This window comes from Triturus cristatus, chromosome 8, assembly GCF_964204655.1.
Source record: "Triturus cristatus chromosome 8, aTriCri1.1, whole genome shotgun sequence".
Taxonomy (NCBI): Eukaryota; Metazoa; Chordata; class Amphibia; order Caudata; family Salamandridae; genus Triturus; species Triturus cristatus.
In genome coordinates, this window is record NC_140591.1 from 315,010,095 (window position 1) to 315,026,093 (window position 15,999).

General features: G+C 48.0%; 1 long non-coding RNA gene across 1 annotated transcript in view; it reads left to right on the top strand.

The window, feature by feature from the left end:
• Positions 1 to 15,999, top strand: part of LOC146802036 (uncharacterized) — a 170,321-nt gene that overhangs the window by 138,727 nt on the left and 15,595 nt on the right. Inside the window, exon 3 of the long non-coding RNA XR_014967353.1 lies at positions 3,450 to 3,770. This is a non-coding gene — a long non-coding RNA (uncharacterized LOC146802036). The remainder of the gene's footprint in view (positions 1 to 3,449; positions 3,771 to 15,999) is intronic.

The following is a 15,999-nucleotide window of genomic DNA, read 5'->3' on the forward strand; positions in this document are numbered from 1 at the left end:
CTCCTACTCAATTGGTACGATCCCTGCGGGTGATCTTGTAGCCTTCCGGGATGGCTATGGCGATATCGGGTGCTGAAGCGGGGTTCAGCCAGGTCTCCGTCAGGAATGCGATGTCTGGGGAGGTAGAGTCGAGTAGGTCCCAGAGTTCAACAGCGTGTTTGCGGGCGGAGCTGGTGTTGAGGAGGATGCATCTGAGGTAGTTTGGTTCTTTCCTGGGCGGTGGTTTGGCGGGGCGGATGCTGGTGAAGCTGCAGGTCCGGCAAGTGAAGGGTCCTTGGGTGCACTTCGGGGTTGCCCGGTAGCAGGTGTGTTTTCGTCCGGAGTTCACGGGGGCCAGGGGTTCGGGGTTCTGGCGCTGGGCACCTTCCCAGGCGGGACGGGTGCAGACGGGCTTGCCTTAGGCGCGACTCCGACCACCATGCTTCCAGAAAAAAACACCTGCATGTTCCGTGTCAATTCAGGTGGTCAATTTACGATGCAATGCATGTAAAATCCGACCACAGCGGTAGGATTTCACAAAACACCATTGGATGGAAAAGCTGTGTCATGCACTAAAAAGGACGAATAACCAGCGGTGTGACCGCATAGCAAATCAGGTTGAGATGGCGGAGCTGTTGTAATGATCATTGCGTTACGACCACCGTGATCGAGTAACCTCTACATAAATGACGGTCGAATGAAACGTCATAACCTGACCTTCAAGTCTGCCGGTTTTCTCCACTGCCCTCAATTACATCAGACACACCCCAATGATAGCCCCCCCCCATTTTTGTAAAAGCACTGAAAGCACTGGTCATAATTGAAAAATACACCTGATGGTCATTCCTCAAGTGGACAAACCCACATTGCAGAGTATAAAACCAACCCCTTCACTGACCACCATCCTTTGCTAAACAACAGCATTGAAGGGCCAGACACCACAGCTGTTAGGAGATGCAACTTATCAGACAGCACACCAACACACCCACCTATCCACACACCCCAAGACTTATCACACACACACACCTGACACACCTTACACACCTCCACCACCAACACACTCCCTGCACTTGTCTTATGTTTGCACAGCATACACCATGTCACAGAACAAAATGCCCAAATTCACAGACAATGAATTGTCAGTGGTGGTAGATTAGATAATTAGAGTAGAACCACATTTGTTTGGAGGCATGGTCCAACAGACCCCACTTGTTAGAAAAAACCTAATGTGGGAAAGGATTGTCAACAAAGTCAATGCAGTAGGGACCACCCTGCGCACACTGCATGACATCAAGAAGAGGTGGCATGACCTCAAGACCAGGGTGAAAAACAGTGCCAACAGGAACCATGAGGTGGCTCAGAGAACTTGTGGGGGCCCTTCCATTCCACCACTAACATTGACTGAATGGGAGGAGAAGGTGCTTGCCATCCTGCATCTAGAGAGTCTCACAGGAATAGCTGGAGGAGTACAGACTTGTAAGTTCCAAAAATGTATCCCATCACACTGTCATGTACTGTCGTGCACACCATTGAGCTACAATTCACTGACAAAATGTACTTATGTACAATGCAGTCTTTTAAAAACATGTCTCACATGGCTAGCATTACCTTCCTCTGCTTCATTTTACTGGTAGGCAGCCATCTACTAGGGAGGGGGTTGTTGGGGCATGAGAACAATACTACAACTCCCACAAGGCCCTCTGGCCTCCCTCCCAAGCAGCATGGAGCACCGCCCCACCCACGGTCCATTTGGCAACCATCTCCATCCTCTGCTTCACCTCACAGTTAGGTAGCCAGCTCATTCTCTCTGGTCTCCCTCCCAAACAGCATGGAATACTCCCCTCACCCCAGAGTCATGTGGCAGCCATCCCCCTCCTCTGCTTCACCTCACAGGTAGGTAGCCATCTTAGTAGAGAGGGGGTTGTTGGGACATGAGATCAACACTACAAATCCCACAAGGCCCTCTGACCTCCCTCCCAAACAGCATGAATCACCCTCCCCACCCCAGAGCCATGTGGCAGCCATCTCCCACCTTTGCTTCACCTCACAGGTAGGTAGCCAGCTCATGCTCTCTGGCCTCCCTCCCAACCAGCATGGAACACTCCCCGACCCCAGAGTCATGTGTCAGCCATCTCCCTCCTCTGCTTCACCTCACAGGTAGGTAGCCAGCACATGTTGTCTGGCCTCCATCACAAACAGGATGGAACACGCGCCCCACCCTAGTGTCATGTGGCAGCCATCTCCTTCCTCTGCTTCACCTTACAGGTAGGTGGCCATCTTAGTAGCGAGGGGGTTGTTGGGACATGAGATTAACACTTCAACTCCCACAAGGCCCTCAGGTCTCCCTCCCAAACAGCATGGAACACCCTCCTCACCCCAGTGCCATGTGGCAGCCATCTCCCTCCTCTGCTTCACCTCACAGGTAGGTAGTCAGCTCATGCTCTCTAGCCTCACTCCCAAACAGCATGGAACACTCCCCCACCCAGAGTCATGTGGCAGCCATCTTCCTCCACAGTACCTCCTCACAGGTAGGTCTCAAGCTCATGCTCTCTGGCCTTCCTCACAAACAGCATGGAACACCCCCCGCCCCAGAGTCATGTGTCGGCCATCACCCTCCTTTGCTTCACCTTACAGGTAGGTAGCCAGCTCATGCTCTCTGGTCTCACTCCAAAACATGAAGGCTCATATGCACAAAATACATGCATGGACACTCATCCAAAGGACACAACACACATGATGTTAATACAAAATGACCTACAGAAATTAGGAAGTGTCTGCATAGTTGAAACATATTATTAGCAAAGTCTACAATATCTCTGGCCTTCCTCACAAACAGCATGGAACACTCCCCACACTCCAGAGTCATGCGGCAGGCATCTCCCTCCTCTGCTTCACCTCACAGGTAGGTAGTCAGCTCATGCTCTCTGGCATCACTCCCAAACAGCATAGAACACTCCCCCACCCCAGAGTAATGTGGCAGCCATCTCCCTCCTCTGCTTCACCTCACAGGTAGGTAGCCAGCTCATGCTCTCTGGCCTCACTCCAAAACATGAAGGCTCATATGCACAAAATAAATGCATGGACACTCATCCAAAGGACACAACACACATGATGTTAATACAAAATGACCTACAGAAATTAGGAAGTGTCTGCATAGTTGAAACATATTATGAGCAAAGTCTACAATACCCCTGCCTAAACTAAAGTGGATGAGCACCAAGTTGGTAGATGATGATATGCCCTTGGAAACACTCTATCTGTACATGTGAAATGTTTAGTGTAGCCATGTCACCTAGCTAACAAGTAATGGATGTACCTCAACATCATGTCATACAGCAGATGAACTGTTACAAATGACAAGTAGTTTTCAATGTTAAAAGTTTGTTCTTCTACACTAAAACATCAATGATAGGGTGCCCAAAGTTGTGGACTGTACGTAACATGCTGACAATATAACCTCTGTTCCACAGGTGAATCGCAATCAACAACTGGCGAGACCACCACAAACCAGCAGAGCCAGTCCACCCCCGCCCCCGCATGAACTCTCAGATTTTCTCCTTTTCTCGGATGAGGAGCAACAACCTGGCCCGTCAGGAATGCTAGAGCGTACTCAGTCTCAGGGCATCATTGCCCCCACCACTCTCAACACAACAGCAACGAAAACAATGCAGAGCCATGCAACAACTACCTGTGTAGCAACCACCTCCACCATCATCACCACTGGTTGCAACACTGTTCCTGTCTCAGTGGTTACCAACACCCACACCGAGGATGCTGGGGACAGTGTGCAGGTGCGTGTACAGCAAAGGTCACAGGTACGTGTGAGCATGGCAGGTGGGAGGGCAGCTAGGTGCCAAGCATCAATCTTTCCCTCCAGAAAGCGCTGGTCCCTTCGGCTTGGAAGAAGGCTAAGATCCGGCCTCTCCTGAAAAAGCAGTCACTAGACCCCCTTTGCCCAGGGAATTATCGGCCTACCTCCCTTCTCCCTGCATTGGCTAAGGTATGTGAGAAGGTGGTAAACAATCAGCTTACCGATATTGTGGAAAGGGAGGCGCTTTTACATCCAGCGCAATCTGGGTTTCGCTCGTCACACAGCACTGAAACTGTGCTGGTTGACGTGGCAGAGGCTATACGGGACTGTCTGGACGCAGGCGGGAGGGCGGCGCTAATTTTGCTTGACCTCTCAGCTGCGTTTGACACGGTCCCGCACCCATTGCTTCTATCTCGGCTGTTCAGGATTGGTCCATCGGGCACTGTGTGGGGCTGGATCCACTCCTTTCTGGAAGGGTGGTCCGAGCAGATCTGGATTCCACCTTCCTCCTCCTCCCCTCAGCTGGTCACAACGGGTGTCCCGCAGGGTTCTTCCCTTAGTCCCCTCCTATTTAACATCTATGTGACTCCTCTGATATATCTAGCAGAGGATCTGGGGGCTAAGATGATGGCCTATGCGGATGACACCCAGCTGCTCTTCACCTGGGCCAATGGGGCGGACTCCGTATCTCAGGCCCAACACTGCCTTTCATCAATCTTTAAATGGCTGGCGGATGCACAGCTTAGGTGCAACAAAGGGAAATCGGAGATTCTGCTGTTTGGCACATTTCCTTCGAACTTCAGAGAGCAGCTCTGGCCTCCTGAGTACCCTCATCCGACCTCTACTAGGAAGCCAGCAAAAAATCATGGGGTTTGGTTTCACGAAGAACTGTCCTTTGCATCACATCTCAAGAAGCTGGCTGGCGGCTGCTTTGGCTTGCTTAAATCCTTTAGAAGATTTTTTCCCCTCCTGCCTGCTGCGGTAAGACAAACCATCACATGCGTGCTGATCCTGTCTCAGTTGGATTATGCCAATGCCCTCTTTGCTGGCATTCCGGGCTACCTGTTAAAGAAGTTACAGGTGGTCCAGAACACCGCAGCCAGACTCTTATCAGGTCTGTCAGCCAGGGACAGTGTCCATAACCAGTTGCGCTTATACCATTAGTTAAATTAGTTAAATTCAAATTACTGATTATGGCCCATCGCGCGCTCCATGAGTGTGGCCCTCTTTACTTGCAGAGGCGTGTTTCCTTCTATGCTCCTGCACGTTCGTTGCGATCTTCAGCCCTATGCCTTGCCCAAGTCCCGCGTTTCAAACGTCAGAGGATGGGGGCAGCTCCTTCTCCGTTTGCATGGAATGCTCTTCCTCTGGTCCTACGCTCCATCCAGGATCCAGTTGCATAAAAAAAAAAATGAAAACACATCTATTCACTTGAAGCTCTCTGCCGCACCCCGATGGTCTCGCGCCGGGACACTCACGAGTAGCCGAGCGCATAACAAATTAATATAACATAACATCACACTGAGACTGAAGCCCTGGCCACCGTTGCAAGAGTCCTTGGGGGTTACCAACAGAACCAGGGACAGATGGGCCAGGTTGTAGAAGAACTGCGTGAGCTCCGCCTGCTGTAGAGGTCCATGGATATACATATGGAACAACTGGTAGATCTCATGGGCCTGCTTGTGGGTGTTCTGAGGGACATACATGCAGCTCAAATAACGCCTACCCCACCCTATAGTGCCCAGCCTGCACCCACCACCTCAGCAGTGTCCACAAGGAGGCATGAGCTGCAAGCCTATGACTCCTGAGACACCTCTGAGCCTGCAGCAGAGCCCCCCCTGCCAAACACAAGAGGAGATGACCGAGAAACACCACGGGAGGATCACGTGGCAAAGCACGAAGTCAAGCCAGGTCACTGAGCCAGCCATGATGTCACCAGTGTCACTCCAGACATTGACTTTGTTGACCATCTTGTCCCACATTGCCATGTTGATGGCAGGAGTCTGGTAGACTGTGGAATTCCACTAATGCGGTGACTACTCTATTTGTCTTTGTTATCATCACTGACAACTGAAACACTCTGTATGCACAATTAACATCTCTCTCACTTTAATACAACACCATGTGATAGAAAATTAAAACAATTAACACACATAGATAGGAGATAGGTCAGCGGACCAGTCTTTTTTAGGTTCCCCAGACTCTATAACTAGGAGGCTGGCGAACCAAAGGCGCGCCTAAGGCAAGCCCGTCTGCGCCCGACCGCGCCAAGGTCGCGCCCAGTGCCAAGCCCCCTGCCCATTTTGATATAGAAACTCATAGCGAGATTTCTTACTCCAGCGAGACCCTGCACAACCTCAGGCCCCACTTTCTTCCGAGATGCCTATGTTTGCAGCCCACTCATTGGTCCCCACACTCCTCGCTGACATGTCCAGGTTGCGGTATAATTTTGCCTGTACTTACCCTTTTTCCTATTAAGACTACTACCAACCCCAGCAGTTATAAAAGAAAAAAAACTCCGCTCAACCAAACATGGAAATGCATCCTGTTAAACGCACAGTCTTTAGTCAAACACAGCTTTGAGTGCCACACATTTATTGTAGACGATGAAATAAATATTGCTTTCATCACAGAATCCTGGACAGATGACTCTTCAGGTCCTGACATGGTTAATGCTACCCCTCCTGACTATTTGTGCTATACACTAAATAGACCATTCAGGAAGGGGGGAGGCCTTGCTGTTATATACCACAACTCCATCAGGGCGTCCTTCAACCCTCTGGCTAACTCAGAATGCGAAGCATTCGAGTTTTGCTTCTATCTCTCTCATCATTTTACCTTCAAAGGTACTCTCCTCTATAGAGCACCGGGCCCTCGATGCCAATTCATCAAGCAGGCAGACAACTTACTGTCTAACACCCTTAGTTCAGAAACCTATACAATCCTTGGAGATTTTAATTTTAATTTAGAAAATCTCTCTGATCACGAGACTTCCAACCTGCAAGATTTTCTGAGAAATGTTGGTCTGGAACAAGTGGTAATCGGCGCCACACACACAGCCGGACACACACTTGACGGCATTTTTACTAACACAATTGCACTTTACGGACACATGCCCTGTAATTTGGTCAGATCACATGGCGGTAGGCTTTGTACTTTCCACTCCCAACCGTCGCTCTCATAGCCAAGGAGAAAGAATGCTCAATACCAACAGAGCCTGGAATAAGATTAATGATAAAGAACTGCAGGAGCTGTTAACAGCAACTACTCCTTCTTTCTCCACAGATGTGGAAGAGGCTGCCCAGTCATACACTTCTTGGCTGGAGGCAGCCGGCAATAAACTTGCACCAAAAAAACGTTTCCGCCCTAATAGGGCCCGTCCATCGTCTCCCTGGTATTTGCAGGAACTAAGAGACCAAAAATTGGTCTGCAAACATCTGGAGAGGAATTGGAGAAAGAATTATACGAACAGCGATAAGAACGAATATAAACTCAGCTTAGCACACTATAAACAGCTTCTTCTTAACCCCTTCCCTGCTCATGATGGAACCACTCCGTCATGAGCCACGGTCGCGCTGTTCTCATGACGGAGTGGTTCCGTCATGCCGCGGCCCTTGGCTGTCGCTCCGCCCACGCGGCGCCTTTTCCCCGCATGTGCGGGCGTCTAACGTAAGTGGGCGGCGCCGTGACGGAACCACTCCGTCATGAGCACAGCTCACCCGTGACTCATGACGGCGTGGTTCTGTCATGAGCATGGCGGCGCCGCGCACACTTAAAACACCCCCAGCGCTGCGGCGGAATTCGCGCCGCAGCGAAGGGGTTAAAGCCAAACAAGAGTTTTTTACTAACCGAATTAACTTTTCTAAAAACTCAAGCAAAGAACTATTTAGAACAGTCACCTTACTAGCCTATCCTTCAACCCCCGCTGTTCTAGCAAATCAAGAGCTATGCGACAACATTGCTCAATTCTTCCAGCTTAAAGTGGAATCAATTTTCTCTAACTTCAACAATGCAACAGCTAAATCTACCATCCTTCACTCTGATGCTAAGCAGTCAGGACAGGACCCAAAGATACGTCTTGATACGTTTGCCGCTACTACACCCATAGAAATATCAAAGCATATAATGGTAACTAAATCTGGCTCTCCCTATGACCCCTGTCCAATCACCACTATTAAATTAACTTTGGAACCAGTAGCTCAGATCCTTTCCTCTCTCGTAAACTCGATGTTCTTAGTTGGCTACTTTCCCAAAATCTGGAAAAGTGCATCTATCCTGCCGCTATTGAAAAAACCCACTCTGGACCCTAAAGATCCAAAAAACTTCAAGCCAATCTCTAGACTTCCTCTCCTGGTGAAAATAACAGAAAAAACGTATGAACTTACAACTCAGTAGGTTCCTGCTAGATACACAGGCACTGGACCCCTCTCAATTCGGATTCAGAGCCGGGCATAGTACCGAGTCAGCCCTAATCAAGTCAACAGAAGAGATTAGGTCCTCATTAGATCTAGGAGGTAAAGCTGTGATGATCATGCTGGATCTCTCCGCGGCCTTCGACACGGTCCATCATATTCTTCTGATGGACCGTCTGCGGGAGATTGGAATTCATGGTACCACCTGGGATCTCCTTGAATCCTTTCTCTCCAATAGGACCCAAACAGTTGCTCTAGGGGACTTCTCTTCCGAACCGTTTTCCCTGCCTTGTGGAGAACCTCAGGGCTCCTCCCTGAGCCCCACTCTTTTCAATATTTACGTATCATCTCTGGCTCCACTTATTGAATCATAAGGCTTCTCATTTACCTCTTACGCGGATGACATCCAAATCGTTGTGTCATTAATGTCGGGGGCCTTGGGGCGAACAGCATCACGTCTCCAAGAGTGTATGTCTGCAGTGGGAAGTTGGATGGACCAGAATTACCTCAGATTAAACTCAAGCAAAACGGAGGTGGTGCTTTTCGGTAACGACCCCAGCTTCTGGACCCCGGCATGGTGGCCGGACTCTCTTTGCCTCCTGCCCACCCCCAAGAAAAAAGCTAAAAATCTGGGTGTCTGTGTGGACTGCAAACTCAGTTTTAAAGACCAGATTAATGCGGTTGTCTCTTCCACCTCCTTTACGCTCAGAGCATGCAGAAAAATAATGCCTTACCTCCCTAAAGATAGTATTCAAACAGTCATCACCACCTTAGCCCTGTCAAAATTGGACTATTGTAACGGGCTCTACCTCACGCTGCACGAAGGACTCATGCATAAACTGCAGATCCTCCAGAATGCAGCAGCCCGGCTGATTAATAATATTCCTAAATATGCATCTATCACAGCTGAGCTGACAAAGCTTCATTGGCTGCCTATTAGGAAAAGGACTCAATGTAAGGCTCTATGCCTGGTCCACAAGGCATTACATGGAGTAGGCCCCGAGTTTCTTAAGGAACAATTCTCCTGGTACCTGCCAAAAAGAGCATTACGCTCGTCAGAGGCTAAGTTTATTTCGGTACCGAGTCCACAAGGCTAGCTGGGGAGAAAAAAGTTTTGTTGTATGCGCAGCTAAGACCTGGAATGGTATACTGCTGCACCTCAGATCCACAACTAATCTTCTCTCCTTTAGGAAGGCCTTGAAAACCTGGCTTTTCTCTGTCTGATCTTTATATTCGTTTCCTTCATGGCCTTCTCAAGACTTCACATAGCGCCAGGACACCCTTGGGTAACAGCGCGCTCTACAAATAAGATAACATAACATAACATGCCTTTGTGTGAGTGCTATATTTATCAGAGTAAGTACAATGTAAACTCAGATTTCAATGTACCACAAGATTTGATTGTGACAATCCATCGATAGTGTGGAGGGGCCCAGAACGACACAAGAAGATAACATTGAGTTGTCATATAATGGCATAACAGCAACAATACAGTACTGGTCAACACTGAACAAGATTAATTTCAGATAACACTGACCAACACCATCAACATAGACATCAGGTCATCGGAAATACAAACACAGCGATGCACAAAGAGCAGTGTGCCAACAACAGCCAGCATGAAACATCATCAATGCGTCTGCCCTAACAGCAAAGCAAACTGACACAGTCATAGCTGATCAATGCAAACTTACACTCAAGGGAAGTAGTTGTTGATAGGATAGGATATAGGTTTTTAAAGCGCTCGATTGCCGTAGCGTCTTGGCGCTGGTGAGTGTGGAAGTGGTGCAGTCTTATCGCAGGGGCTACATTGAAGCAAACAGCCAAGTCTTCAGGACCTTCCTAAAGGATTGATGATTTGGCAAAATTCTCATGGAAGTGGGCAGCTTATTCCAAAGCTTCGCAGCACAGTTTGAGAAGGTTCTTCCACCCCATCTAACTCTCCTAGTCCTATTCACCTGAAGAAGGCCCAAAGTACTAGATCTCAGGGCATGACCGGGAGTATAGGGGATCAACATTTTTTGAATGTCTTTAGCTCCTCCCCCGAAAATAGCTTTGTGGACCAGACATAAAGCCTTAAATTCCACACGTTGTTGTACAGGGAGCCAGTGTAGTGCTCTAATTCCCGCCAAGGTGGATTGACCTCTAGGAATATTCAGAAGCAATCTCGCGGCGGCATTCTACAATGACTGTAGCCTACTCAGCTGGGCTTTGTTAATCCCCAGTAGCAGGGAATTACAGTAGTCAAGGTTAGACAGCAGAAGAGCCACCACAACTGCCTTTTTTAGTTCCTGCGCAATAAAAGGAAAGATCTTTCTCAAGGTCTTTATTAAGAAAAAGCATGAAGAGGTAAGGCTATTCACCTGGGCCGAGAAATTTAGCTGACTGTCAAACATAACACCAAGGTTTCTCACCTTGGACACAGGGCAGGGGCATTCACCAGCCTTCAGGGGCCACCAGGAGTCGTTCCACAGGGATTTCCCCTGACCAAACTCAATGATCTCTGTTTTGTCTGTGTTGATCTTCAGGAAGCTATGGTTCATCCAGGTCATGATTTCCAGAAGACACGTGTGGAATATAACAGCTTTGTCATCTGACTGATTGGCCGTCGAGATTATAAACTGGCAATCATCCGCATAGGACACTAGGGCAAAAACATGCTTCCTGATGAGTCTGGCCAAGGGGGTGACATAGATGTTAAACAGCGTGGGTGACAACGCTGATCCCTGTGGAACCCCACAGGGAAGATGGAAACTGTTGGACTGAAAGCCATCCCAGTATAGGCTCTGCTCCCTGCCCTCCAAAAACAATGAGAGAAGGGACAGAGCTGGGCCCTTAATACCAACCTCCTGTAGTCTCTGTATTAACACCGTGTGGTTCACGGTGTCAAAAGCTGCTGACAGATCTAGCAATACGAGAATTGCCCTAACCCCTCTGTCCACTATTCCTCGGATCTCCTCGGCTGCTACAAGCAGGGCTGATTCCGTGGAATGCTGTGAGCGAAAACCATGCTAGCTAATTGTAGGTATCAAGATAGTCGGTCAATACCCTGTTTACTGATTTCTCCAAGATTTTAGCTGCTATGGGCAGGGCAGCAATCGGGCGATAGTTCTGGGGCTCAGAGGGGTCTAGAGTGGGTTTTTTCAATATTGGCCTGATCGTAGCTCTCTTCCAACAGGTTGGATAACTACCTGACTCCAACACTTGGTTGATTAAGGGAGTTAATTCGTCTCCAATTCTATTTGCAGCCAAGTGCAAAATCATAGGAGGACAGGGGTCTTTAGGTGAGCCTGATTTTGTAGCAGCAATAAGTTTGCATGTTTCTTCCTTAGTAATTGCTGGGAAATTTACCAGCCTGGGATGTATTATACCCTTCTCGACCTGGGGTTGCTCTAACTTATCTGAGCACGGACGAGTGGTCAGAAGATCATCGTAGATTAGTTGGACCTTATGCTGGAAGAATGTGGCTAATTTGTTGCACATATCTTGATCGGGCTGGAACATGTTGGCTTGCTGAGGTTTGGAGAGCAGGGTCACCGTTTTAAAAAGCTCCTTAGTGGAGTTACCTGCTTCCTCTATCTTAGTGGTATAGAACAGTCTTTTAGCAGCAATTATTGCGTCTCTATACTGTTGGAGGGCACGATTATAGCTTGTTTTCTTGTCTGTACTATAGTCCAACCTCCAGAGGCACTCAGCCTTTCTACAGACTACTTTTAAACCTTTGAGCTCAGAGCTATACCAAGGAACTGAGGGTTTTGATCTCCTAACTGTTAGCAGTTTTTCAGGAGCCACCGAGTCAGCTGCTGTCGCGAGCCATTTATTGAAAACAAGTGCTGCCTCATTATTGTCCTTACCCAGCGAAAGAGGAAGTTGGCCAAGGGCCATATTTAGACTGTCGGCTTGTACCTAAGTCCATTGTCTGGTCTTTACCTTTGATGGTTTTGGGTGGGGTTGATGTGTTGGCAGGACGGTCCTAATATTGAAATAGACCGCTTTATGGTCTGACCAGGGAAGAGCGGTAACTCTGATCAGGTCCATATCTGTGCTATTAGAAAAAATGCCATCTAAGATATGGCCTGCCTGATGGGTGGGTTTGTTTACTAATTGGCTAAAGCCAAATGCTGCCAGATTGTCACGGAGTTTGCTGGAGTCCGGATTGTTAGTTAGTTCCAAATTATAGTTAAAATCACCAAGAATAATAAAGGGGTGGAAATCGACACGGGATTCCAGATGCGTCATTAATGCCTGTGAAAAGGCGGTCCTAGGACGAGGGGGGGGGGGTAGATCAAAAGTCCCTGAAACTTGAAAAAATTACTTAAGAATACAGTGAAGTGTAACGCTTCCGCTGGTAAATCAAAGATAGTTTCTATTCGTATCTTCAAATAGTCCCGATAGATGATCGCTATACCCCCCCTCTCCCTTTCACTCTGCCGTGTGTGATAACGGCATAGCCCTTCGGAAGTGCTACGTTCCAGTCTGGACCCGAGGCATTGTAGGTCCAGGTCTCCGTCAGGAAGACTATATCAGCCGTGGTGTTTTGAATCAGATCCGCAATCTGATATTTGTTTCTACTAATGGACCGCACGTTAAGCAAAACGCAGAGTAATTGCTGTTCCTGACCTAACTTAGGGGCATATTATCAAGACAGGCGATGAAATTATCGCCGCTTTAGCAGCAGAAAACTGCCGCTAAAACGGCGATAATAGGCTTGATAATATGCTCTATGGAATTCCAATTGAAGCTCAGGTTAGGTGTCCTTCACATCTAACATGGGTTTCAATTGGAATTCCATAGAACATATTATCAAGCCCATTATCGCCGTTTTAGCGGCAGTTTTCTGTCGCTAAAGCGGCGATAATTTTATCGCCGTTCTTGATAATATGCCCCTTAGTGACTGCGTATAGGTCTTGCCTTGGGGTATCCTTTGATAGTTTTTCACCCACCCTGTCTTTAGGGGTGTCTCTTGATCGAGGCCGTCAATTCTACCTTGGCTTAGCCGATAAGCTCCTTAAGTACAGGCGACTTCATCTGAGTGTCTATCTAACGGAAGCAAGCCGTGCATTCTACAGGGGTCCACATCTAAATCCATCAACTGCAATCTGCTATAGGTTGTTACCTTTAAACCACCAGGGGTCCTGGCGCTGGTCGCGCTCCGGGCGCCGACGGACACCCCAGCGTGCCTTATATGGGAGTCAAGAAGCAACAACTAGCGCATCAACCCTAGTGCAGTGCGGACCCGCCTAACTTCCGGGTACCGCCAGGGTCGAGCGGAGAATGAGGCAAAGGTAAAACGCAGGACAACAGCAGCAAGGCGGAGTGAAAGTAAGTCGAGTTTTACAAAGTTGCAAATCAACATTCAAATATTAAAAGTTCGAGATAAAACAACAGTGTGTGCAAATAGGCGCAAGAAGGCTAGCAGCAGGGGGAAGTATTAGAAAGGGTTCAGAGCAGTCCCAACAAATACTAAAAAACTCACACTACACCGCGCGCGGACGCCCCAGTGTGCCTTATATGGGAGTCAAGAAGCAACAACTAGCGCGTCAACCCTGGTGCAGTACGGACCCGCCTAACTTCCGGGTACCGCCAGGGTCTAGCGGAGAATAAGGCAAAGGTAAAACGTGGGATGACAGCAGCAAGGCGGAGTGAAAGTAAGTCGAGTTTTACAAACTTAAAAATCAACATTCAAATATTAAAAGTTCGAGATAAAACAACAGTGTGTGCAAATAGGTGCAAGAGGTCTAGCAGCAGGGGGAAGTATTAGAAAGGGTTCAGAGCAGTCCCAACAAATACTAAAACACTCACACTACACCGATGAGCTGTTGAGACTGGTCAAGACCTTCCTCCTCACCACTATCATCATCACTGGGCATGTGTGGATTTGCTGCGGGGGCCTCATCATCATCCTGAATCAGGGGGATCTCTTTGGACAAGGCTAGGTTGTGGATCATGCAGCAGGCGACTATTATCTGACACACCTTCTGTGGAGAGTAGAGTAGTGCGCCACCAGTTTTGTCCAGACACCTAAATCTAGCCTTCAGAAGTCCAAAAGTTTGCTCCACAACACGACGTGTCCTCCCATTGGCATCATTGAAGCGAACTTCCCTTGGCGTCCCTAGATTCCTCAGTGGGTTCAGAAACCAAGGCTGGTTGGGATACGCTGAGTCACCTAATTGTGAAAAACACAAACTAACAATGTAATTGAACTATTTGAGGAGGCCAACATGTCACACATACACCACAATTATTAACACAGCTCACTTACCAACAAGCCAAGCCCTCTCTGGGTGAAGATTTGGCATCAATTGAGGGATGATGCTGTTCTGCATTATGTAGGAGTCATGTACAGACCCAGAAATTTGGCACACACGTGGGATATTATCAGATCGGCTTGGCATACCACTAGCAAATGTATTAAATGGTATTGCTTCCTGTTACAGTATATGTGCTCCTGTGCCTGTGGTGGAACAAGGCCAATGTGGGTGCCGTCAATGGCTCCAACAACATTTGGGATGTGACCAAGGTCATAAAATTCACCCTTCACATCTGCCAATTCATGTCTCTTTGGAAAGTGGATGTGCTGAACAGAGGTTGAGACATCCCACCTGCAATGTCCACCGTGTACTGAAACGAACCAGTGGCAAAGTAATGCAGGGTGGCCATCACCTTCACTTTTGCTGTCAAAGCTGCTGGGTAGGTTCTGTGAGGCCTCAAATGGGGCTCCAACTGGGCACATTGCTCATGAAGGGTAATGCGATTGAGACGGTATTTCTTGATGATGTCTGTATCCTCCATTGTCAACAAGTCTGGTATAGGCCGATACACAGGTGGTCTTCTCCTACGTAATCTGGCAGTCGACACGTGTAAAAAGAGTCAAACATGAGATGTGGGTAACATCTTACAGAATGATTCACACAGCCACAACATTGACAGGACTGTTGAACCCGTTTAAGGCACAAGTGACATGCATAGACACCTTCATCCCCTGTAGTCAAATAGGTAGCCAGGGTGTATATACTCCATCTTGTCAAATCACAATTAGACTATGTGTATGGCATATGGTACACTGCTAAATCATGTGTACCCAGCCCTGTTTGTAGATGACACAGCACATGTGGAAAACACCATCAATGCAGACTTGTATGTAGCTGCTGTCAGTGCACAAAATCCACCTTGAGTCCCAAAAAACAAAACATGATGACAAAATGCTGCCAGTGAGTGTAATCTGGACAAGAATCCATACATATACAACACTGTGTACATAAATATATGCATATTCCGTGGACAGACCATCCTTACTGTGGTAGGAGTTAGCATTACACACATTGTGATGTCCCCAACAATGATATACAAATCCACATGAAATGTGTATACATGCACACATGGATGAAAATGACATGTGATGACGGGCAGACCAATGCATTTCATCCCATGTGTACTGCCATTACATGTGTGGGAAGACTTAAGTTAAATTTCACACTCTCCAATATCATTACAGGGTGCATTTATTTTTGGGATGATTGTGTTGGGATCAGTGATGCAAGTTGCAAATCGATAATGCAAATGCACAATGTGTTTACAGGCACAGTAGCTGTCAGCCACTGCGGTCACAGGCATTGGCCCCAATTGAATGATGCCGGGTAGCAATGGAGACATCCTGACCCCCGCGGTGTGAGTCCGCCTATGCGAAATACATTGCAGTTAATGGGAACCGCCATTGTGGTAGTGCATTACATATTTGAACATCGTGGTAGGCATGCTCCGCCACTGCGGGCATTGACCCCAGTTGAATGATGCCGG